The sequence below is a fragment of the Epinephelus fuscoguttatus genome, linkage group LG1, assembly GCF_011397635.1.
Source record: "Epinephelus fuscoguttatus linkage group LG1, E.fuscoguttatus.final_Chr_v1".
Lineage (NCBI taxonomy): Eukaryota > Metazoa > Chordata > Actinopteri > Perciformes > Serranidae > Epinephelus > Epinephelus fuscoguttatus.
Window position 1 is genome coordinate 50,947,339 of NC_064752.1, and position 24,522 is coordinate 50,971,860.

The 24,522-nt window shown below is 40.5% G+C and overlaps 1 protein-coding gene and 1 long non-coding RNA gene across 2 annotated transcripts in view; both read right to left on the reverse strand.

The window, feature by feature from the left end:
• The window catches only part of LOC125883905 (IQ motif and SEC7 domain-containing protein 1-like), a 600,950-nt gene that overhangs the window by 481,787 nt on the left and 94,641 nt on the right, over positions 1-24,522 (reverse strand). The gene's annotated exons all lie outside the window — the stretch shown is intronic.
• LOC125886144 (uncharacterized) lies at positions 907-6,299 on the reverse strand. Its single transcript, XR_007448997.1, has 3 exons — positions 5,855-6,299; positions 3,969-4,046; positions 907-1,158 (listed from the first exon to the last, which is right to left on the reverse strand). It is a non-coding gene; the product is annotated as an uncharacterized LOC125886144 (long non-coding RNA).

The following is a 24,522-nucleotide window of genomic DNA, read 5'->3' on the forward strand; positions in this document are numbered from 1 at the left end:
AGTCATTAGTCATACTTCTACTGTTATTATACACATATGATTATTGTCACACATGTATGCTGCCAGATATTAATATATACTTTCAACATATTGTACCACAGTAGCCATAACTATAACTATAATATTATTACTTTCATTAATGTTGTTGTAAGCTACTGTCATTACCGTCTGTCCTGCATATCTCTCTCTCTCTCTCTCTATCTCTGTCTCTCTCTCTCTCTCTCTCTGTCTTTCTGTCTCATTGTGTCATACAGAATACTGTTAATTTATTATGCTGATCTGTTCGACATCTATTGCACGTCTGTCCGTCCTGTAAGAGGGATCCCTCCTCAGTTTTTTTGGGGAGTTTTTCCTTATCCGCTATGAGGGTCCAAAGGACAGAGGGATGTTGTATGCTGTAAAGCCCTGTGAGGCAAATTGTGATTTGTGATATTGGGCTTTATAAATAAAATTGATTGATTGATTGATTGATTGATTGAACGTAATAAACTCAATAGAATGATATATTACACTTAAAATGTGCTGTACATTTTCTCATACATTAAATGTACAGCACATTCACATGCTATGAATGCAGATCTGCATGACCCTGTTTACCTGCTTACCTGACTACTTTTACCTGTGTTTGCTGGACTACTTGATGTCACCAATATTGTTTCATCCTTCAGTTCAATAAATTCATAGAAATGATTATGGCTGTCATGTTCTCATTTCTTTATAAACACAGTGACTGAAGACATCTATGAAAAGCATCTTCATAGATGGGTAACCTGTTGAGTTCTTGACTTGTTTTTACTAGCTTTACTTGAACTTATTACACAGTTAAATTGTACATCATTAAGTGAAAACATACAGAAGCAGACATGTCTCTTTAGAAAGGAATTTATTTAAATACAAAAAGCATGCTAATGATAAAAGTGACAAGTGTACATTGAATGTGCAAAACTAAAACTTCCCATGAAACAGAACTGCTCATTTCTGGGCATGGGCCTCCATCACAGATACTATGCGTCCCATCAGTCCAAGAAACACACTGGTGTCAGTCTCCAGCTTCTGCAGCAGCTCATCATTCAGGTCCTTGCTGTGCTGCAAGAACCTCTCATCCACCCTCCGCCAGGTATTCAAGCAGCTCTGTGTTGCTGTCTCTCTTCCTTTTCCCTGTGTACAAGAATAGAAGAATCAGTTTAAAAGTTTGTCATTAAGTCATAAGCAGATAAACACAGGTTCAGCAGTACAATGTAACAAATGTGTTTGGTCATTTGTTTGTTCATTTGTTAGTCCATTCACATTGTAACATCTGGGCAGTTTGTTAACCAACTGGGCATTTGTTGGTACTATCTATCTCGGCTAAGCAAAAATAGTCTCTAAGTACAAAACAAAACCTTCAGGTTACAGAACTCCAGATAGACAACAATGACACTGGCATGGAGTAAAATAACTAACTTGAGTTTCTCAGTAGGTGTTAGTGAGAACAGGAATGTTAGTTATGTAAATGTGTTAGGTGAGATGGAGAGAGGGTGTCACCTACAATGATAAGGGCATGTGTATGACTATGTGTGTGAAGTCATAACGTGGTGTCCTAACCTAGTGTTTTGAAACTAGGGGTGTAACTGACAAGAATTTACAGAAATAATAGTGTACCTGCAAAGTTGGACAGTGGTGTTTCAGTCCAATCAGAATGTAGGCTACCTAAACTAATAGCAGGGTGTCTGGCTATTACTGTTTAGAACTACTGAGATTGCTGCTGTTGCTGGCGACTCAAGTCTGCTTAACTGCAAGAAACAAGGTACCTTGGATTTGCATTTGTGTTACTGTCAGTACAGGGGTGGACTAAACAAGGAGCGAACTCTGGAGTGCCTGTGCTTAGGTGGTGGCTCAGGGCTGTAACACTCCCGGTAGCTAGAGGCAGAGAGGCATTCAGAGGTGTTGTCACTGTCTGAAAGATTTTGACTGTCGTCTGAACTGCGGTCAGACATGTCAGAGATGCTGTGCTCATCATCTGACTGGTCAATTGGCAGGTCACAGTTCTGGGCCAGAATCTCTGAGTATGGCCTTCTATAGCTTCTGTTCTGTGAATGGCCATCTTGACGCAGTTGGGGGGCATAGCGGTTACGCTTCTTGTCTCCCTGCTGTCTTTTCACATCCCCTTCGAGCTGTTGTGGGGGTGGTGTTCTGGGGCAGAAGATCTGTGTGACACTGCAGGATTTGAACTGACAGGTTCAGTTGGTATCCCTGTGGCTTTGGAAGGGACAGCAGTTTCCCAAGCTACCTGTGTCAGCCTCCTGAGCTCATGTTTGGATGGGGTGTCTTTACAGGTCATGAGTACAACATGAGTATGTACACAAGGATGCAGGTTACGCAAGAACAGGGACTTGAAGCTTGGGTTCTCTTCTAAGCCTGGTGCATTCTTGCTCTGAAAGTATGTGTGTCTCAAACGTACGTTTGTAATAATCTCTAGGATTCTCAAGATGTGCATGTTTAATTTGGAGGGCTGCAACCATAGAATCGATCTCGTCAGCAGTGGCAGAAAATTCTTCTTTCAGTGCTTGACGGAGCTTTGTGTAGTTACTTCTGACACTGGGATGCTAGCACTGAATAAACTTATGGACAGCTTTGGAGCTGGTCTTCCACAAAAGTTTAATCTTCTCCCTTTCAGTTGCCTGGGGCAGGTCAACTAGACAGTTGTCAGGCTCTCTCAAATAATCATCCACATGTTGATCACAGTTGTTTGGATCAAACAGTTCAATGTTCTTTAGCTAAAAACTCAAGCACTTCAAAGCGAGAGCCGTCAGATGTCCTCTCTGGTGAAGGCAAGACTAAATTAGCATTCCTGAGGAGGTGTGAATCACATGCTGCAGGTCTCTGAGGTTTGAAGGCCGAGGTTGAATGGTTTTCAACCTACCTTTCCCCCTGCACATGGGTGAAATTATCCAAAATAAGTGTCTGAGGAATACATGGGACAGAATATCCTGAACTACATGTTTCCTCAACATCTGTGTTTGGGACATGGGAAATCAGGTCACTGCTACCTCTGTCTGTTGGTGGAGGTTGGGGAGCTGACTTGATTCCCAAAGGCTTAGGGTCTGGTGGGAAAGATTTCCACTTACTGAGCTGAGAAGGTGCTAAGTCATTAAGGGAAGAGTGTGAATCAGAGAAGCCGGAATCACTCTGGCTGTAAGACTGTGCTGGGGCTAGATGTTCTGATCTAAGCCTAAACAGTTCTTATTTATGTGAGCAGAGGTCTAATTCTGCTGAATGCAAATCATCTAAATAGCGCATGGCTTTCTTGTTAGCCATCTGTGCTTCATGGAGGAGGGAAGCACTTTGCGCTCTTAGACTTTCTACCTCCTTTTCTAAGGCTGATTTGCTCTGAAAGGCAAGGGTGGTTTGCCTGTGAAAGATCAGAAGCAAGCATTTTAACAATGTACTACTGGATGCCGTCTGCGCATCACAATTGTCGCTGAGTAGAGAGTTTATCTCTTCAGTGCATTCACTGAGACTTAATCTGCTGATGAGTTCTGGACAGCCAGAGTTTAGGCTCTGTGCAATGGAGAACATAAACTGTTCTAAACAGGGGTTCGCCATTGTTAGGTCTTAAAAGGAGGGTAAGGCTAAAACAAGTTGTCTTAGTACAAGTCAAATGTTAAGTTGGCTGTGGTGTTGCTTGGCAGATACCTTTGAGTGTAACTTGTGATGTACACTAGTCTAACAAAAGAATGTGCTGGCCTTCAGTGTGGGGGTAGCATCCTTTAGGGGAGGGATAGCTACAACACAAACAGGCACGAAAGATAAGGCACAGGAATTTACGACAGTAAATTTGCCTGCAAAGATAACAACATGCACTAACTAAAATGCGTGGCAGTATCAGTTAGAGAGTTGTTTCTTTGTTAACTCAAGCTGGAACTTGGATTGTAACACAGGTACAAACTTCACAGGGCTAGTAGCACACTGTGGCGCTTATGCTCTACCTTTTACTTAGGCTGAAATGCTTGGCAGTAACAGCCAGTTCTCACGTAAACTCTCTGTGTCACAGGGCCGGTGGCATGCTGTGATAAGAAAATAGGAACAATAGGATTAACTGCAAAGTTTGACAGCTTCACCAGACTGCACTGAATACGCGGTATTCAAATGCTGAACCACAATCTTTCTACAGGGTAGGTCAACTTGAAAAGCTAGCAGCAATGGCAACTCTAGTGTAACACTATGAGGCTTAAGATAGCGGTGATCAGTTATACAATGTCTTTCAAATTGCTTTGTCTTTGTGAATAAAATAATTCTCACCACAATGTACTTGTTTGTAAGTACAGCTGAATGTCCACTGCTGTAGCAGACTAGTGGTGAACGTAAAGACTAGGTAGTCCAAGAATGGAATCAAAGATATTTTGGTGTGAACCAAAAATGTATGCTGATATTAATATTGCACAAATATGACTGAATGTCAACAGTACTACGCCTCACACAGGGCACCAAAAATGTTGGGGTCAACACATTAGGCTTCACACGGAGGCACCAAATATGTTGGGATCAACATATTAGGTCTCACCAAGGGGCACCAAATATGTTGGGATTTAATTGGCTATCGGAAATAATTAATAATTATTCATAATAATTAATAATTATGTTAAATAATGTGAATTAAGTAACATTAAATCACCTCATGGGGCACCATTCCCATAAAGGGAAAAATGATAGCCAGTTAAAGATATCAGTCTCATAAAATAGGCTAAATTATTACTTTGGAGTTTGATTAATAATTAAATTAATGACAACAACCAAAATTAATGGTAATGCCTGAAAGATTTCAGAGTTCTTGACGCAGCAGAGGTCATTCATTCACTTTTGTGCAACACTAAACAGACAGCAGGTATGATTCCAAAGAATTATTTATTCACAAACTTCTAACCGCTTCATCCTCTTGAGGGTCGTGGATGTCGCTGGAGCCTATCCCAGCTGACATCGGGTGAGAGGCAGGGTACACCCTGGACAGGTCGCCAGACTATCGCAGGGCTGACACATAGAGACAAACAGCCATTCATGCTCACATTCACACCTATGGACAATTTAGAGTTATCAATTAACCTAGTCCCCAATCTGCATGTCTTTGGACTGTGGGAGGAAGCCGGAGTGCCCAGAGAGAACCCACACTGACACAGGGAGAACATGCAAGCTCAACATGCAACAGAAGGGCTCCCACACCCGGGACTGAACCGGCAACCCTCTTGCTGTGAGGCGAGAGTGCTAACCACCACACCACCGTGCCACCCTTATTCACAAACTGGCAAAGCAAAACAAAACACACAAATTCTAACTAACAAGCTTGGTGTGTATATGTGTGTGTGTGTGTGTGTGTGTGTGTGTGTGTGTGTGTGCGAGAGAGAAAAGAGAAAGACAAAGGTTGGTGTGGTGACCAAGGAGCCATTTGGCCTACAAAACAAAATGGCTGACAACAGAGAACTACCAAAATGGCAGAATCTAGGCTTGCTTCAGGTTGGGGGAGGTGTCTGTCTGACCGTGTGGTCAGGACAAAGACAAAGGAAAAGAAGCGGGAACTCTGAGATGCCTGTTTGGGTGTAGCTCTGGTGAAAGCCTATTTGTTAATGAGCCTGTGTCAATGTGATGTATGTTGCAAACGGTCTGGATTAGTGCCGAGATTGTTTAGTTGGGTGCAAGAATCTGTTTGTGAACAGTATTAGCAAACTAAACACTTAGCTTTGGCGAAGCCAACTAATCAATGACCTAACTGCAAACAATCACAACAATAACTCAATTAACAGCATCAAATCACATACAACAAGTCAAACAGTCTTGCTTAGCCTGTAAAGCTGTGATAAGCCATGCCCAGTTGTTACGTTACCGATCCTTGAATGGATGGGAGAAAGAGTCACTTGGTGGTGTGCTGCTTTGTTAGCTGGCAGAAGAAGGCTGGGAAGATGGTTCCAGGTGCAGTCTTTGTTGGGTCCTTTGTTCCAAAGGTGAAACTCAGAGGAAGCTGGTTGCTCAGAGTTTAGCAGAGTTAGACGCTGGGTGCTAACTGTAGTGTAAGATTTAATCTTTAATCAGATAAAAGTGTTAAACTGCATAAGTTGATTAAGAGTGAAGTTCATATAACCATGTTTTATGTTACCAGTTCCTATAAAACTGTTTGTTATGCATCTATGTGTGATAAAATAAGGTTATACAAGTTATGTATTCATAACACAGGGTTATGCACTCACATTGAAGAGCACACATACACCACACCATGTATTGTTTAATAATAACCATGTATTGTTTAATAATAACACACACATACTCTTTAATGTTTGTATTGCATGACACACATTCTAAGTTCACATTGCATGAACGCACAGGGGACTGTATAGAGAAAGTCCCCAAGTTTTATATATTTTTAAAAAATAAATTGAAACCAGGCTCAAATCTAATGGTGGGAGAATTTGGGGATTTCCAGGCCTAGGACATGTTTGGGCAAGGGCCCAAGGGGCCTGCCACCAATAGATTTGGACCAGATGGAAAAGGGCTAAAAAGAAAAAGATCTGCCACCAGTAGATTTGGGTTTAGGTGGGAAGGATTAAAGGAAAAGGGTGGAGATTCTCTCGAATCTTCACCAGCATAAAAGGGAGAACGCAGAGAGCGAAACTTCAGTCATGCTCCTAAGCCTGCCTAAGCCTTGGCATACTTTATCTCTGTTGTGAAATTAAACCACTATTTAAACATCTTAACACAGGCAGTCTAATGCATGCAATAGCCCAGCCTTAAGTTTAACAATAAGTAAGGCGGAATTTATGGTTCTGCGTTGAATCAACGCTGTACCTACACCGTAGGCTCTGCATTGACGTAGAGCCTACAACGTACCCTACGGCGTTGCCTGACGTGCACCTCCCCAGAAATGTAACTATGCATTGTGGCATCACTGACTTCCTGTCTATTTTTGAAATCTGAAAACCATTTGCCTCAGTGGAAACAAAGCTTTTATTTACTTTAATTTCACAGATTAGAAACAATAAATTGTGAAGACAATAAAACCTCCACAAAAATAGCACTTAAAGTCTTGTGTGTGATTTATCCCTTGGGGATTTATACTTTGGGATTGAACCTGGCTTCATATGAGCGGAGAAAATCTTTGCTTGTTGCTAGGCTAATTTATACAATGTAAAATGCCATAGGCACGTGGAAAACGTGTTTAGTGTAAGACAGTTGTTTTGTTGGTGAACCTTGTGAGTTGTAACAGAACTGAATTTTGTAACGTTACCTTTGTTAAATGTTGCTTCACATGAGTAGAGAGAAGTCCGCTAGCTGCTAGGCTAATTTATACAATGTAAAATGCCATAGGCTTGTGCTAAAAACATTAGCATGTTGTATTTGTGGGGAGACTGTGTCCAGCAAAAGACAAATGCTTTGTCTATGAATGTTGAGAGTTAAAGTGAAGCTGATTAGTGCGCTTGTGTTCGAAATTGTCTCTATTAAGCCATGTTTAAAGTGTGTTTTGGGTTTGTTTTAAATCAACTAAACGACAGAGCGACACAGGTACACCATCGCACAAGTATGAATGCTCACAATGGAGAAGGCCACGTGTGTAGGTTACAGTGTAGGGTCTGCCACACAAGTATAACTCTCCCTTGAGATGGTCGGTGAAGAACCACACTGTGTCCCTCCAACTCCTTGGCTGCTTCTGGTTCACTAACTGCCCATTGTGAGCGGAGACAGATGCTGAAGTGCTTTCCCACGTCCACAAGACTTATTAAACCAAAATACAATTCTAAATAATGTTTATATCTCCCATGTCGTGTCTCTGACAATTAAATTAAACAAAAATGACATGCAGTTTGGAGTTGTGTGCCTAAAGAGGGCAGAGGAGGAGCGTGCTGATTTATTATTTTATTTATTCAGGGGACAGTGTTTTACAGTTAAATTGATACAGATAACTCATTCTCTTTTGTAAGAAACCTAATCTGAAACTAATCTGCTAAATGCCAAGAAATTTGTCAAAATGTGGTATATTTTTGAACTTTTGTAATGTTTAACTTTTGTCTTTCAAAGGCATCTGCGTATTGTGAACATAATAGAGCACAATACTAATTAAACTTGTAATTTCTAATAATGACGAGCAATATTTCTGTGCAATATTCTATTTAAACAAGTACTACGAGCAGTCAGTCTGAAGCAGGTGTAGATTTTGTTAATAGGCCTACCTAAGAAAAGATCGGAGCTACTAACATATTGATGAATGCCAAAACACACATAAAATTTCTTCTGCAAACTTTACACGCAAATTTGTTCTGCTCACGTTTCATGAATGAGACCCATTGTCTCCATCCACAGCTATTGCTGGTGCGGAGCCATAAAAGTGACAAAAGAGCAGGACTTTGCATGAGTGAGTCCAAACCTAAGATGATGTTCACATGAGCACTCATTAAACAGACAACATCACATGTTCAGTCTGCATAAAATACTGCACCTGAGTCAACAAAAATTTTCAGTCAAGGTCACTGACTTGACAGCCTTCATCAACCAATATAAGATATGTAGCCTCTGTTCACTAGAGGTTCTGCAGTGCTTTGCTGGGAGAAACAAATGCAGTGAAAGTTATTACAGCAGCATCTGCCACCACACAGCATCTGCTCAGCAAGCAGTAAAGCCTCAAACGGGCCTTGCAGGTTCTGTTTTCAATCCAAACTCTGCTTTCCTAGGTTGCAAGAGCGACCCACAACAACACATTAGAAATGGTTTCAACCCAGCCTTGTCCACCAGTTTGACTGGTAGCAAATATTCTATATGTAAATGCTACCTAAAATAATGCTGTGTATGTTTGAAGATTTCAAACGGCAGCACTTAAATGCTGCAGTGGTGTAACTTTACATGATCACAGAGAACATGTAGTGTTCTGGTTTTACTGGTTTTATCAGTTGCATCAGTTTAGTTGTTTTCATTATTTTTTTTCATTAGGGTCAGAGCACCACGTTCAGAAGACCCTATTCAAATGCAAGGAATTATTCTCATTCCTCCAAATGAATCACATTTCTGAGGGGCTAAAGATAACCCATGTTGTGATGTGTGTGCAGTAACACACCAAGTCACACACATCACAACTGGTAAAAAATCTAATATTTTATGGGTCTCGTCATAAGGTGTGACAAAGTGGCTCAGTAGTACCCCCTACAAAATTTCAACAAAGTAGTCCCAGCTGTATGTTTCATCTACATGTATGAAAATTGGGACAACTGGGACTTTGTAAGACATACCAAGAAGTCTCTTGGAACCATACCCTAAACCCAATGAAAAGTAAGCCATTTTGAATTAACTGTGCAATTTTTCTGCATTTTTGGCCATTTTCAGGGGTCATACTTAAATAAACTCCTGCTACAGATTTTATCTGAGTGACTTCAAATTTTGTCTGTCCCATCTGAAGGCCTTTGACATAAAAGGCTTGAGTTTTCATTGAACCATTTGACCATAGCGAGGCATCAAATATCCATGTTTTGCCATGAAAAAGGAAGTGGTTTGTAACTTTAAGGTACATGGACCAATCTGCCTCAAAATCTGCCATGAACACATCTATAAGCCAACATTTTGTTGTAGTTATAGCTCCACCTACTAGCAACAAGAAACAATATGTTTTATACTTTGATTTAGTTCTTTTAGTATGTTGATCAGATCCACCTCAAATTTGTTCTTAAAGTCCTTAGGCCTTGATAATGCTTCATGAAGATTGCGAGTTTTTGCTGAAGGGTTGCCATGGCGTTGCCATTTTGCATGTTTCACCATAAAACAGGAAGTTGTAACTTTGGCATACATTGTCCAATCTGCCTCAGATTTCTCAAGCTTTATAAGACTCCAAGCCTCTAGGTGCTGAAATGGACCTAAGTGCTGAAATGGAGTTGTAGTCAAAGCCCCACCAACTGGCAACAAGAAAGGGCATATTTTGGCTGGCTACTTCTACCATTTACAAGATCCACCTCAAATGACAACCCAGAGTTGAGACCAGGACTCAGAGTCGCAGTCCTATACGCCTCTCTGAGCTTCTAGTTCAGTTACCCAGCCATAGTTTTCATAGTTTTATACAAACGGTATCTGTCCCCCGACCACCTTAATTATTTAAATCTAAAATTAAACAAAGAGGAGTTGTGCATAACAACCTCATAAAAATTAAAACCTCTTCTGTGACAGAAAGACAAAACAGGAGAATTAAATGCGGACTGTTAAATATCAGGTCTCTATCGTCTAAAGCAGCGTTAGTAAACGAATTAATATCAGATAATCATATTGATTTACTCAGTCTCACTGAAACCTGGCTGTGTCCAGATGAATATGTTAGTCTAAATGAGTCCACTCCTCCCAGTCATAATAATACCCACATTCCTCGAGGCAGCGGCCGAGGAGGGGGAGTTGCAGCCATTTTTAACTCTAGCCTGTTAATCAGCCCTAAACCTAATCTAGATTATAATTCATTTGAAAGCCTCGTTCTTAGTCTTTTACATCCGACCTGGAAAACCTCGCAGCCACTTTTATTTGTTATAGTGTACCGTGCTCCTGGCCCGTATTCTGAATTTGTATCTGAATTCTCAGAGTTTTTATCCAGTTTAGTTCTTAAATCAGATAAAGTTATTATTGTAGGCGATTTTAACATTCATGTCGACGTTGATAATGACTCCCTGGCTACCACGTTTATCTCATTATTAGACTCCATTGGCTTCAGTCAGGGTGTACATGAACCCACTCACTGTTTTAACCATACCCTCGATCTAGTTCTGACGTATGGAATTGAAATTGATAATCTAAAAGTCTTTCCACAGAATCCTCGCTATCGGATCATTATCTGATTACTTTTGATTTCTTTTACTCGATTACACGCCACTCAGCAACAGTTACTATACTAGATGTTTATCAGATAGTGCTGTCGCAAAATTTAAGGAAAAGATTACTCCGTCATTAAATTCAATACCAAGTCCTCAGTAACAGAGGTTTCGCATCGACTTTGATCATTTTGTCGATAGCGCCGTAGGCTCGCTGCGAACAACACTTGACTCTGTAGCTCCTCTTAAAAAGAAGTTAACAAAGCAAAGAAAGTTCGCTCCTTGGTATAACTCTCAAACCCGTAAGTTAAAACAAATATCGCGAAAATTTGAAAGGAACTGGCGATTAACCAAACTGGAAGAATCTCGTTTAATCTGGACAGACAGTCTCAAAACTTACAAGAGGGGCCTCCGCAATGCCAGAGCAAACTATTACTCAGCATTAATAGAAGACAATAAGAACAACCCCAGGTTTCTTTTCAGCACTGTAGCCAGGCTGACTGAGAGTCAGAGCTCTATTGAGCCTTGTATTCCTTTAGCCCTTGGCAGTAATGATTTTATGAGCTTTTTTAATGATAAAATTCTAACTATTAGAGGCAAAATTCATGACCTCCTGTCCTCAGATAGTACCTATCTAACCTCAAACACAGCTGTAAAACCTAATATATATTTAGATTGCTTCTCCCCAATTTCTCTTCAAGAATTGACCGCATTGATTTCTTCATCTAAATCATCAACGTGTCTCTTAGACCCCATCCCAACTAGGCTACTTAAGGAGGTCTTTCCTTTAGTTACCACTCATATATTAGATATGATCAATATATCCTTATTAACAGGCTATGTACCACAGTCTTTTAAGGTAGCTGTAATTAAACCTCTACTAAAAAAGCCCACCCTGGATCCAGAGGTGTTAGCCAACTATAGACCAATATCTAATCTTCCCTTTATGTCAAAGATCCTTGAGAAAGTAGTCGCAGACCAGCTGTGTGATTTTCTCCATGATAATAATCTATTTGAAGAATTTCAGTCAGGATTTAGAGTGCATCATAGCACTGAGACAGCACTAGTTAAAATTACAAATGACCTTCTGATTGCTTCAGACAAAGGACTTGTCTCTGTACTTGTTTTATTAGATCTTAGTGCGGCGTTTGACACAATTGACCATCAAATTCTACTGCAGAGACTCGATCACTTAATTGGCCTAAAAGGTTCTGCACTGAGCTGGTTTAAATCTTATTCATCTGATCGTTTTCAGTTTGTTCATGTTCATAATGAATCGTCCTTACATACCAAAGCTTGTTTTGGAGTTCCGCAAGGTTCTGTGCTCGGACCAATCCTATTTACTCTATATATGCTTCCTCTAGGTAACATCATTAGAAATCACTCTATAAATTTCCATTGTTATGCGGATGATACACAGTTGTATTTATCGATGAAGCCAGAAGAAAGTAATCAATTAACTAAACTCCATAACTGCCTTAAAGACATAAAAACCTGGATGAGCACCAATTTCCTGATGTTAAATTCAGACAAAACTGAAGTTATTGTTCTTGGCCCCAAACAACTCAGAGACTCTTTATCTGATGACATAGTTTCTCTAGATGGCATTGCTCTGGCCTCTAGCACTACCGTAAGAAACCTCGGAGTAATATTTGATCAAGATTTGTCTTTTAATTCTCATTTAAAACAAACCTCACGGACTGCATTTTTTCATCTGCGTAATATTGCGAAAATTAGGCCTATCCTGACCCGAAAAGATGCAGAAAAATTGGTCCACGCTTTTGTTACCTCAAGGCTGGATTACTGTAACTCTCTATTATCAGGTAGCTCTAGTAAGTCCTTAAAAACTCTCCAGCTAATTCAGAATGCAGCAGCACGTGTACTAACAGGAACTAAGAAACGAGATCATATTTCTCCTGTTTTAGTTTTTCTGCACTGGCTCCCTGTAAAATCCAGAATTGAATTTAAAATCCTACTGTTAACTTATAAAGCTCTAAATGGTCAAGCTCCGTCATATCTTAGAGAGCTCATAGTGCCTTATTATCCCACCAGAACTCTGTGCTCTGAGAACGCAGGGTTACTCGTGGTCCCTAAAGTCTCCAAAAGTAGATCAGGAGCCAGAGCCTTCAGCTATCAGGCTCCTCTCCTGTGGAAATATCTTCTTGTTACAGTCTGGGAGGCAGACACCGTCTGCACATTTAAGACTAGACTTAAGACTTTCCTCTTTGATAAAGCTTATAGTTAGGGCTGGCTCAGGCTTGCCCTGTACCAGCCCCTAGTTAGGCTGACTTAGGCCTAGTCTGCCGGAGGACCCCCCTATAATACACCGGGCACCTTCTCTCCTTCTCTCTCTCTCTCTCTCTCTCTCTCTCTCGTATTCTATTACTGCGTCTTGCTAACTCGGCCATTCTGGATGTCACTAACTCGGCTTCTTCTCCAGAGCCTTTGTGCTCCACTGTCTCTCAGATTAACTCATATCGTAGCGGTGCCTGGACAGCGTGACGTGTGTGGTTGTGCTGCTGCCGTGGTCCTGCCAGATGCCTCCTGCTGCTGCTGCTATCATTAGTCATTAGTCATACTTCTACTGTTATTATACACATATGACTATTGTCACACTTGTATACTGCCAGATATTAATACATACTTTCAACATATTGTACCGCAGTAGCCAGAACTATAACTATAATATTATTACTTTCAATAATGTTGTTGTAAGCTACTGTCATTACCTGCATCTCTCTCTCTCTGTCTCATTGTGTCATGTGGATTACTGTTAATTTGTTATGCTGATCTGTTCTGTACGACATCTATTGCACGTCTGTCCGTCCTGGAAGAGGGATCCCTCCTCAGTTGCTCTTCCTGAGGTTTCTACCGTTTTTTTTCCCCGTTAAAGGTTTTTTTTGGGGGAGTTTTTCCTTATCCACTGTGAAGGTCATAAGGACAGAGGGATGTCGTACGCTGTAAAGCCCTGTGAGGCAAATTGTGATTTGTGATATTGGGCTTTATAAATAAAATTGAATTGAATTGAAATGTGGTCAGACAAAGCCTTAGGACCCCGATGATGCCTTCTAGTGAAGATTTTCAATTTTAATAGAGCCCAGTGGCCATGGCAACACATAATTTGCCATGAAACAGGACGTTCTTATAACTGTAGTGTACATTGTCCAAACTTCCCCAGATTTCACATTTGATAAGATTCCAGGCCTGAGGACATCAACATGACAATTAGATGTCATTATCACTGTATCACCTATTGGCAACAGGAAGTGAGCCTTGTGTGACAATTATCATTTGATTGACCCACCAGAAAAGGAGGGATTATGCCCTTTAGTCAGCTTTAAATCATACAATGTGAAACATCTTTGAGAGCAAGTTAGCTCTCTATGACCGTAAGAGTGCAGAGCTGAACAGACTGGAGTTAATGATTGAGCAGAAAAACAGTATTTGTGTCAGAAAGAGGAGCTCAGAGGAGTAGAGTGGTGGTGATGGAATTTTTGTTGTGGAAATGAATTCATCAAGACAACTAGCCTAGTAATCATGAGGGAGTCTTGAGTGACGTAAACAGCCAATAGAATCAACCACATATTTAGGCCCCGCAGGGGACTGTCCTCTCTCCCTTCCTCTTCACCCTCTACACCACGGACTTCAGCTATCGCACTGAGACCTGCCATCTTCAGAAGTTTTCTGATGACTCTGCTATAGTTGGATGTATCACCAAGGGTGATGAGGATGAGTACAGGGCTGTTGTGGATAACTTTGTCACATGGTGTGAGCAGAACCATCTGCAGCTCAACGTGGCAAAGACAAAGGAACTGGCGGTGGATCTGAGGAGGACCAAGACACCGGTGACCCCTGTTTCCATCCAGGGGGTCAGTGTGGACATTGTGGAGAGCTATAAGTACCTGGGGGTACACATTGACAATAAACTGGACTGGGTTAAGAACACTAATGCTCTCTACAGGAAGGGCCAGAGCCGTCTCTATTTTCTGAGGCGACTGAGGTCCTTCAACATCTGCCGGACTATGCTCAGGATTTTCTATGAGTCTGTGGTGGCCAGTGCTATCCTCTATGCTGTTGTGTGCTGGGGCAGCAGGCTGAGGGTGGCGGACGCCAACAGACTCAACAAACTGATCCGCAAGGCCAGTGACGTCGTGGGAATGGAGTGTGACTCTCTGATGGTGGTGTCAGAGAGGAGGATGCTGTCTAAGCTACGAACTATCTTGGACAATGTCTCACACCCACTCCACCATGTGCTGGTCAGGCACAGGAGTACTTTCAGTGGGAGACTCATACCACCAAGATGTACCACTGAGCGCCACAGGAAATCATTCCTGACTGTGGCCATCAAACTGTACAACTCCTCCTCTGAGTGGCCCTGTGACTATTTCACACACTGCAATAATTTAATCTAACTTGTGCAATAACCCCATTCACCCTGACTGTATATATTTTGTTTGTGTAAATAATCTTGTTCAGTTTACAATATATATATATATGTATATATATATATATATATATATATATATATATATATATATATATATATATATTTATTTAAGTTTATGTTTGTTAATAATTCCTGTTTATTTAACTCTATATTTGTTAATACTAATGTTTAAATTTCTTATATTTTCACGTATCTTTCCTCTCTTGCAAGGAGCAACTGTAACATAAACAATTTCCCCTCGGGGATCAATAAAGTATTTCTGATTCTGATTCTGATTCTGAAACAAGCCCAGATCAGGAACAAGACTAGGTCAAAAACCTACTGTATGGCTGGACTATATATAAAAGGCTTGAACAAGAAGTGGCGGCATTCACTCAGTCATGGACCTTCACTTATAGCACTGACCTAGGCCCCCAGAAGTGTGCCAGGCTTTGAAGCTATTTTTCGTGGTGGCCAAACAGTGGAATTTGCCAAGTCCATCACGTGATGCCATTGGGCCCAAAAATACTTTTTTTCAATGGATTTACATTGTGAAAGAGACTGTAAATGAGTGGATACTTTTTTTTGAGTGTCACAACCCCCACAAAATGATTCATTTCGTAGAAGTAACATCGATCATCCGGATATTTTTTTAGACTCTAGAATTTAGACTGTACAGTATTAGCATAAGTCTATGATATTTAAAAGTCTATGATATTTTACATTACACGAATGAGCCTAGCAGCAAGTTTTCCTCTAACAGTACTCCCATGAAGCCAGGAACAAATGCAACTTACAAAGCTCACCAACAAAACAATAATTGTTTTGTCCGTGAACCTTATGAGACAGTTATTCCCTACACATACAACATTTTAATGTTATTAGCATAAGCCTATGTCAATTTACATTGCATTAATTAGCCTAGCAGCTCGCAGAGTTTTTCTCTACTCATATAAAGCCATGAAAAACACACATAAGACTTAAAATGCTTTTCCGTGGGGCTTTATTGTCTTCATAATTTATTGTTTCTTATCTGTGAAATAAAAGTAAATTAAAGTTTGTTCCCACTGAGGGAGATAGTTTTCACTTAACAAAAACAGGAGGTCTGCATGAGCAGAGCTTTGTCAGCACCAGTTTATTTCGTAAGAGCAAAGGCCGACAGGGAAGCACCAACACACATCATTAATCTCTCTGACCAATGGTGGGACTTTATCACTCACTCACTCACTCGCGGACAGACTTTCACCTTAACAGGGCTGGCCTTGCATTCTGTGGTCAAGCCAAAAACATATCTCACAAAAATTAAGAAAAAGGGACTGCGAAAGTTGTGTCTGTAATGTAAGCTAGTTCTCTCTCCAGCTGAGTAAAAATAAAGGGCCCCAGGCCTCTCTGGGTTGACCTCCGTCTCTTGCAAGCTTAGCGAATAACGTTTTGTTTTATCTCCATATGAGTAAAGTTCAGGGCATAATGTTATGTAGTAGTTTGTCCCGATTGTGTGCATACTACATGCAACAGTACATACTTTTAACTGCAGCTACAGTCTCTATTAAAGGTAAAAAGTATGCGATCCGGAATGCACCCATACTAAATTGAAAAAACAAAACAAAACACAGCATCAGTAGTGGTGCTGACTAGAAAGTCCTCTATAGTGTGGTTGTGAAACAAAGAGTAACATAGCTATCATTCTCTGCAACACTTACCGTAAAACTTGGTGTATAAGTCGCACTTTTTTTCCCTTTTTTTTCACCTAAAAAGTTGGGTGCGGGTTATAGACCGGTGTGACCTATAGACCAAGGTAAATGCTGACATAGGTAATTTGACCCACAAGATGGCGCTACGTTAGACTGACCAAACGTCCTCTGACCACATGTCCACTTCTCACGTCCCATCCGGGGCGTCCGGGGGTCTTTTATAAACTGATGATAATGTCCGGTTTTCCGTGTGTTTGTGTGTGTGTGTGTTAGAGTGCGGCACGAGCAGCATATTTCTGTACGAACCCAAACCGAGCCCGACATTATTTAATGACCAAAGCACTGAGTTTGTGTCACACAGTGGTTGCAGGCTATTTAATAGGCCGGGCGTGCGCCATGAGTGCTCAGCTGCGGAGAGGGAGACCTCTGCGTTTGAGACAGGAGCGGGAGGCAGGAGGTCCGACGCTTCTAGCGAGAGGAGAGGGAGAAATAAAACAAAATAAGATAAAATAGGAAAAATATTTAATTATATATATAAAATTTATATATATATATATATGGGGTTCATGGGGTTATTGCACAAGTTATATATAAATATATAAATAATAAAATTTAATCAAGACAGAGGCGGGCGGCTGGAGGTCCAAGACTTCCAGCGAACAGCCAATGTGTGTCTGTTTGTGTTATGTTCAGGTGTTGTCACGTAAATAACAGTGCCCAAGCAATAAACAGGACAGACAATAGGATTTTATTTATTTCTACACTACATTTTCACTGAAAGCTGACTGATGTTGTAATTTTATTTCCTGAAGAGGTTGTTTGGAAAATTGCAATCTGAAAAGTAACCAAAGCTGCTTAAGAGGTTATTGTGTTTTGAATGTGTTTCAAATTAAAAATAAAGGGAAACAGTGTAGGAATAACTTGTATAACGTTTTTATTAATAAATAGTAATATAAAACCTTGTTTTCCCTGTTTGAGATCTTAAAAAATAGACTGTGACTTATATGCCAGTGCGACTTATATTCTGAGTTTTACGGTAATACTTTAGAGACCCAGCACAGAGGGAAGCTGAAGGAAGCATTATATAATTAATCTGGGCATTTATTTAGGTGGATCCAGCTCTGAACTGACAGAGCAGCAATGTGTTCTCCAGAAACTCACAGCGCGCTTCCTGCCGGCGACTTCAACCTCCCAGCAGGGCTAAGGATTGAATCTCACATATCCACGCTCCACAGGCTGTATTATGGGGTTGTCGGCCGAGCTCACACATACTCATGCCTCCTCTCACGGCCTATGGAAAGTTAATTAACTGCCTTTTGGAGGCGGCAGGCCCATGATAGTGATGAATTAGCACTCCTTCCCCACCGCTTCCCTCCCATCACTGGTGGCTTTAACCCAGGTAAAGAGTACTGTAGTCTGCTCGGCCCTGCACATTGTACATCAACTAACACCCATAAAGACAGGAGACTACAGTTTTAGGAGATGGGAAGGAAATTAACAGACAAGGCGACAATTGTTGAGAACACAAACAAACCCATTAGTGAAAATCAAGGATGCTCATTAGTTTCTCTTACTTTCAGAGCCCAAACAAAGCAGCTTTTTTACTGTTCTAGTGAGGATGTGGGGAGATAATGATGATGCAGCTGCAACACAGCAATTATCTTTTATACAACTACATCATTTATGTTTTATTCTGATGGAAAAACAGGGATTCCAGCTATTACAAAAATACAATAAAGTGAAATGAAATAAATGCAGGACAACATGAGGAGATACTGTTGTTTCGGTACAGTAACCCTCAGTGATATGGAGGGTAAAACCTAAGACACTGCTTCAGTTCAGTGGGTGGTCTTGAGGACTTTGGCAGGAATAGAGCTGATTGCTAGGACCCATCATCATCTCGTTATCTCCTCTGGCTGAGACAGAAGAATCCTTTTGTTTGTGGCCAGAGAAAACTTTTTCAATTGAAAGGTATGAAATATGTTTGTGGTTACATAAAATCTAAAATCTGGGGAAGAAACAGGTTTAGTGAATCAGAATCAGAAATCCTTTATGAGGTGCTCCATGTGTGGCAGAGCAGTGCTGTTGGGGTATTGGAGTCATACTGAGCTTCAGTATTTGAGATTAACAATGTGGTACATAATTACCAGACAACAAACAGGCCACACTGACCTGATCTTTGAAAGAAATTCCCTCAAGCTGTTCTTGAGATATTGCATTCATGAGAATGTGAAGGATGCAAGGTCACAGGTGCCTTGACCTTTGACCCTTGACGACCAAAATCTAATCAGTTCATCAAGAAATTTCCTCAAGGCATTCTTGAGATATTGTGTTCACAAGGATGGGATATAAGGACATACAACCCCAAAAACATAACATAATGCCTGCGGCTACAGCTATCACTGGAGGCATTTAAAAAAAAGAGAGAGAGAAAAAAAAAGACTTCAATCAAGTGGATTTTCTCTGGTGATGTCACTTAAGTCATTTTCTCAGACTTTAGAAAGCAGCCTCATAACCATAGAAAACATTATAAAACAGTTTGAAGGTGTAGAGTAGAACTCCTCATGACTAGTAAACCAATGTTGACATGTACATTTAGTGGTTTGCCTCTTTCATGTTGTTTGTCAATTTTAGATTGCTCAGATTAAAAACAGTGTTATAACTCAAAATCCATAAATACCATAGGGAATAGATAGAAAATAGAAAATAACACTGGGGGAAAAAAACAAACAAACAAAAAAAAAACGTGATGTAATTTAACAGTGCTATAGATGTGCTCAGTAAAGGCCACCTGCTCTGGTGAAGGAGAATCTGCTGATGCCTGCTTGTGTTTGAATGAATGCAACTAGGGCAGAGTATTCACAGGAATCTATAAATATTCCTGTAGCTCCAATGACAGGCAGTGGCTACGGTTACATGGTGGCTTCTCATTCGGAATGGAATGAATCTGAATGAAATCATTCGGAATTAAAGTGTTTCCAGGTAATTTACATGGGAAATATTAATTCCGAATGAGGGTTTACATTGGAGATCAGTTCAATCACCTTTATTCAGGTCTGCGCAAGGTTTGGGGCAGGGAAGGTTTCTGATTGGATACGGGGCGGGGCGGATGTTACGTGTTTACGTTTACCGGAAGAAAACACTGTAGTCCTCGCTCCGGATAACAAGATGCCTGACGACGCCGTTCTTAGTGCCTTTTTCAGGCGTGTTTCGCTTATATTCTTAAAGCAGCAGTATGACAACAACCTTGTTCTGCTAATGTTTCATCTGTTGAGCAGGAGAAGGGAGGCAGAAGACCGTGCTGTGGCGAATGGAAACCGGTGAGTGCAACGAGTCCGACTGCTCTAGCTCAGCCCGTTGCTATGCAGCCCGTTGCTATGCGCGCTATATACGTCATCGCACCAGAAGAGCAAGGAAACCAGCATGCGCAGAAAGACCGGAATGAATTTAAAGAGGAATGAGTGTATACATGCACACAAAATTCTTTCATTCGGAATGACAAACGGAATAAACCACCCCCTTTAATCGGATTTAATTTTCAATCGGAATGACCATTTTTCAATCGGAATGACCGTTTACATGACCACTTTTAATCGGAATGGCCTTTCATTCCGATTAAAAGTGGAATTAAACTGTCCATGTAAACGTACTGAGTGTGGTTATTTTTAAACCCCATCCAGCTGAATGTGCCAAATGCTGCATCACAATTCCAAACAATCACACAGATGCAAGGAACGAGTCACAACTTTTTTCAGCTCCAGCACCATGCAGAAAATTGAACATGATTGTAATTACAAACAAAACAATTGCTGCCTCCATGACGGAAAGGAGACAGTGGTTTTGCAATCAGGCGCTGTGGGTGCAAAGACAACTAAATCTCAAGTCACACTACGTTATTGTGAATGACTTCAATACAATATCAGAGCAGGCTGGTAATGACAGTTTTTTTTTAAACAAACTGATGACAAGTGTTGGTGCAACAGAGATAGAGAAAGTACAGAAGGGAAACATAAGCCACTGACAAGTTTAATGATGTAGGGCTACGATTTGGGAGGGGAAGGATACATCAGTGAGCCAGTGGACATCAAAGTGTGCCTTGATGAAATGAAAGCACAGTTGACTGAGTGGTGTGAGGCTAACTTTGCCCCTATACAGCCTGCATGCTGATCACACACACACACACACTGCCACACCCATTCCACTTCAGAGGCAAAGCAGCACAGCCATTCGTCAAGGATATCAAGGATTGAGTAAACCAACCACTCACTATCCATCTCAGCTCAAAATAATACCAACGTGAGCCAGGGGCAAATTAATATTTTGTTGCATTAGGTAGTCCGTGGACTGAATTAAGCAACTTTAGATGAACTGAAGAATTTTTGTCACCAAACATATATATAGAAAAGCCCTAAAAGGTAAAAAAAAAAGTGCTGATATTTCTTCGTTTATCTGGATTCAGAAACTGACAGCACACTTGTTTTATTTTTTATCTTGGCTTTTACGACTTTAGCTTGTAAGTTATTCAAATGACTTATTCTGAACATATCCTGAAACAGATGCAAAGTCCTGTTGATCAACTGCAGAAACATTTTGGGGACATGCTTTAATGGCTTAATTAAAAAAGGCCACCAACTTTGGTGATGTTTGAATCAGTGGAGATTTCTTCATTGACTATGGCTAAATTTTACAAAAGGCCATTTCACTTGTTTGTAATTTGTGGTGCCACCTATTGACCGAATTTCAAATAATTCAATACACATGGTTGATAATTATCATTCAGCATACCCTGCAAGTTTTGTAATGATAGGAAAATCAATCTCAAATTTTTAGTCTGATATGTGTTATTGCATGCCCATTTTTTTGTATTTGTGGTGTTCCCTAGCGATCAATTTGAATGAAACTTTTAGGATATGTTCCTGGTACCAAACTTTGTGGAGTCATTTGCTGAGCCACGCCCCCTTTAAAGTTCATTGGTTACATCTTCAAAAAGCAATCAGATATTAATAACAGAGTGTTTGTGATAAAACTCTGGAAAAAATTGCAAATCATTTTGCTGATTTCAGGTATTCTGTCACAAGTCAGTGGATATGCTGAAAAACTTTCAGCTCTGTAGGACACACTGGTGATTTATTATGATATTTTGAAATATGGAATGTGAAATGTCTTGAAATTTAGATTTAATGTAATAAGCCATGCCCCCTTTAGGTAATCATTTTCAAATTTTGTGCATCGACTGAGAATGACCCTAGATGATGGAATCCAAGTTTGGTACAAATATCTCTGGCTGATTATGAGATATCAACTTTTTGCATGTGTGGTGTTGGTCGATTTGAATCAAACTTTCAGGGTATGATTCAGATACATATGTCGACATATCCGACATTTTGTGACAACTGGCTCAACCGTTAAGGAGTGAAATCCATTGATGTGCAGTAGCTCAGTCCATCAGGACTTGGCTTGGTAACTGGAGGATTGCCAGTTCAAGTCCCCGCCCAGACCAAAATATGGAGCGTGGACTGGTAGCTGGAGAGGTACCAGTTCATCTCCTGGGCACTGCCAAGGTTCCCTTGAGCAAGGCAACAAACTTCCCAACCGCATGGCCCGCCTGTACGTGGGCAGCCCCCTCACTCTCACATCTCTCCATTTAATGCATGTAAAAAGGTCCTGTTTGTGTATTTTGGGCCTGTGTATGTATATGACAACAGAGTGAGAAGATTGAATTTCCCCTTTGGGGATTAATAAAGTATATAAAATAAAAATAAAATTAAAGCTGCAAGCAGCGTTGGGCGGTACCTTGGACTCACGCTGTTTCAGCCTCCAGCTCACGTAGACAGTTAAAGACAAAAGTTGTAGACGATTTTAGACCCCTCTCCACTCTAGCTCACAGCTGACAATTTCTCCACATTTTCTCATGCTACTTTCAGAGGCACTAGCTCACTTCCTGTCGGATTTAGGTCAGGGGTGTCACCATGTGATTTTTAGGTCTTGATGAGACAAACAAGCCAGTTTTGGTTTGATCTTTCTACGACATTCCTACAGGCATGCTTCAAAGTAACCTGTTGAGTTTTAATGTGTTGTCACTCATACTATTTTACTGTCCTATAAACATAGCATAAATTGTAACTGAATCTACGAATTAGCTAGGTAGCCATTTTACATACAAAATATCCACAGAAATTATATTATCATCAAATTCACAAAACAACTCTTGAAATAACAAATAATGGACTATAATTGACTGAAAGGACATATGATAAGATTACATACCGACGATGCTTCGTAAGGCATGAGATGTAGGCGGATGTCTTTAGATAGATAAAGTAATTAGTAATTACAAAGCTATGAAGATGATCTGTTTAGCAGGAGTTGGCCTGGCATGTCTGCGTGTTTGAAACCGATATGATAAACAGTCTAGGAGAAGATAATTTTTTAAAAAAGAGCATTTTGAGGCAAAATCTTACTTTGAAAGGGCAAATAGCTCACTTCCTGTTGGATTTAGGTCAGGGGTGTAGTTGTAGGTCTCGTCTCAATGAGACGAACAAGCCAGTTTTGGTTTGATCTTTCTACAACATTCCTACAGGCAGCAGTGGCCATTTTAGTGTGTCTAGGTGGCGCAAAGATCGTCAGGAGGTTTTGTGGCACGTCACCTTTAAGAACCCATAAAATCCAAACCGGGTAAATAGGTCACTTCCTGTTGGATTTAGGTCAGGGGTGTCACCTATGAACAAGCCAGTTTTGCTTTGATCTTTCTACGACATTCCTACGGGCAGCAGTGTCCATTTTAGTGTGTCTAGGTGGCGCGAAGATCGTCAGGAGGTTTTGTGGCAAGTCAGAGTAATAACAAAGTTATACAGAAAATCTGTTCAGCAGGAGTTGGCCTGTAATGTGTGCATGTTTGAAGCTGATACGATAAACGGTGTAAATATTTTTTGAAAAAGGCCTTCAGCCGAGGTCCCTAAAAATACTTCATGTACAAAATTATGAACACTGTAGCCTCAAAAACATATTGTACTAGCAACCTATATTTGTTATATAATCTATCTAATCTATATATAATCTGTAATAAATAATTAGCTGCATATCAAGAAATAAGAATGCAATTAGAAACTGACCTCTTGGTTCTCTGGTGTGGAAGAGCAGAGCACAGTGTGGGTCAGCTATAGCAAAACATTGTCACTTGGACCTTGTCACATATCGACATTTGGTCGTGGACTTTCCACATCGGGATATGACATGCAAGGTACCCTGGGTGCCAGGGGCCAGTTAACTGCCTGCCTCCGATAGCAACACTGGTGACCGAAAACTTAACTATGTATTTTTAAAAAAGAAGTTCATGTAACTCATAGTCTGCTGTTGGTTAGCTGTTGATAGTGGACGATAATAGTTTAAGGAGCAGCCCTCATTACAAGCAGTCAGAATGTGACAAGAGAATTAATTTGAGCAATAAATTTAAATTAGTCCCTCTCTGATTTCTATTGAATAACAAACTTAATTCAGACTGTGGGAATTTTCTCTTTTAAATAATCATGTTGATATAAAATTATGTTTTAGGGTACACCATCCACAGATGTGGTTTAGGCTGTCGGCCCTAACTTCATTATCACTGCATCAACTG